This window comes from Saccopteryx bilineata, chromosome 4, assembly GCF_036850765.1.
Source record: "Saccopteryx bilineata isolate mSacBil1 chromosome 4, mSacBil1_pri_phased_curated, whole genome shotgun sequence".
In the NCBI taxonomy this organism is placed as follows: domain Eukaryota; kingdom Metazoa; phylum Chordata; class Mammalia; order Chiroptera; family Emballonuridae; genus Saccopteryx; species Saccopteryx bilineata.
In genome coordinates this window covers 48,369,302-48,371,529 of record NC_089493.1, presented here as the reverse complement: position 1 = coordinate 48,371,529, position 2,228 = coordinate 48,369,302, and the positions used below count along the sequence as shown (strand labels likewise).

General features: G+C 37.3%; 1 pseudogene; it reads right to left on the bottom strand.

Moving 5' to 3' along the window:
* Positions 1–565: 565 nt before the first annotated feature.
* Positions 566–678, bottom strand: LOC136336989 (U6 spliceosomal RNA; annotated as a pseudogene).
* Between the last annotated feature and the right edge of the window lie 1,550 nt (positions 679–2,228).

The window sequence follows — 2,228 nt, the reverse complement described above, 5'->3', positions numbered from 1 at the left end:
GCAGAATCCATGCTATTAATCCATATCATCATACCTTTGAAATGTTACCATAGAAGGTTCACGGAACACGCCTGAGCATGCCTGCAGTTCATATAGTCTGCATAAAGTGGGTCACCCGCATGATTAAGCATGTCTTAAGCCATAATATCTGTTAAATATGGGCTTGTGAGCTGTTTTGGTTTTTCTAAAATACATTAAAATGAACACATACTTATTTTTTTAAATGCTTGTTTGATACCACCTAAAACCATGTGGTATACCGCGAGCACTCTTAATACACCTTGGAAGATGTGAACCTAATTTAGGAGCAGCAAGATTATATCAGATCCTTTGCTAATAGCAAAAAAAAAGAGGGGGAGGGGGAATTATTCCTAAAGGGAAAGAAGTATGCTTTAATTATATTTGGATGACCTAACCCTAGCATGGTGCCTAAAACACAATAGACATTCAATATACATCTGAGTAAATGGATAGATGCTTACCGTATCACTGAATGATCTCTATTCCCTTTTCTCAAAACCAATTATTTGTCAAGGCAAAGGCTTGCTTACTTTTTTTTTTTTTTAATTATATGGAATGCTTCATGAATTTCACATCGTCCTTGCGCAGGGGCCATGCTAATCTTCTCTGTATGGTTCCAATTTTTTAAATTTTCTTGGTATATGTGTTGCCAAAGCAAGCACATGGGTAAAGGCTTTAATCAACCCATGAAAATTAAGTTGCTGAGCCTGGTCCCTTTGTAGGAAATGTAAAACTCATGAAACTCAAATACTCTTGGGAAATCCAAACACATTTTCATTTACCAATGTCTATAAGAGAGGCAAGAATAAATTTAGATAAATTTACTCAAATATTTGGGTATTAGCTTTGACATTTCTTAAAACACTGAAAAAGGAAATGGAAATTCTCTCTCATGAATTTGGAGGCAGCTTGGTGTAACTGAAAGAAAGCAGACAGAAGGCCTGGGCTTGAATCTGGCTCCACCACTAGTTAGCTGTGTACAACCTGGTAGTCAATCTCTTTGGGCTTCACTTTTCTCATTTATAAAATAAAAGTTAAGATTAAATTATTCATATGATTCCTTCTGGCTCTAAAATACTAAGTCTAGTTTCCACTTATTATCTTCCCAGAAGCTCCTGATCAGGGTTTGGTATTAAGCTTCAGGTCTTTTGCAGGAAGAGTCTGGCATGGCCCAGAGCTTGGACCCAGTGTGGCTCAGTGCCTCGTGCATGGACCCGGTGTCATTCAGATGGCCTGTTGCATGGACCTGGTGCCATTTGGAATAGGTCCAGACACTGGCAAACAAAATCTTTGGCATATGAGTAAAAGCTCTTGATTATTCAATTTTTTTAAACAAATTTATTTAGAAAAAAATTTAAATGCTCTTATTTCAATATTTTTTAAGTACATTTTATCACAAAGCTTCATATTTAATTGTCAAGAACATATAAGGTGAGGCAAAAGTAGGTTTACAGTTGTTTGTATGGGAAAAATACAATAATTAGTAATAGTCTAAGACCTAAACTCTGTGTTTCCCATACTTTTGCCCCACCCTGTATTCTGTGCAGATTGTTTGGGTTTGAATCTTGGCTTTATTAATTTATTTTAATTTATTTCACTTTTTTCTTTCTTTTTTCAGGTGAGTGGAAGGGGGATACTGAGGCAGACTCCTGCATGTGCTCAGTCTAGGATCTACCTAGAAACCTCATCTAGGGCTGATGCTTGCTTACCAAGCTATTTTTAATGCCTGAGGTTGACACACTCCAATGGAGCTATTTTCAGTGCCTAGGGCCACACTCAAACCAATTGAGCCACTGGCTGTGGGAGGGGAAGAGGGAGAGAGAGGGGGTAAGAAACAGATGGTCGCTTCTTCTATGTGCCCTGAGTGGGAATCAAACCCAGATGTCTATACACCGGGCCATTCTATCCACTGAGCCACTGGGCAGGGCAAATCCTGGCTTTAGAACTTACTTAGAGATAGATGTGTTAACTAATCTTACTGTGGTGGGTATTTTACTATATGTGTATCAAATCATCACAATGTACACCTTAAACTTATACAATGTTATCTGTCACATATCTCAATAAAGTTGGGGAAAAAAGATCTTAGGACAAAGGACTTCTGTATGACTCAGTTACCTCATCTTTCTAAATGATTACAAAAAGAAAATAAATAATGCCACCTATTTTACAGGTTTGTAGGAAGCACAAGAATTCAATTAAAAAAA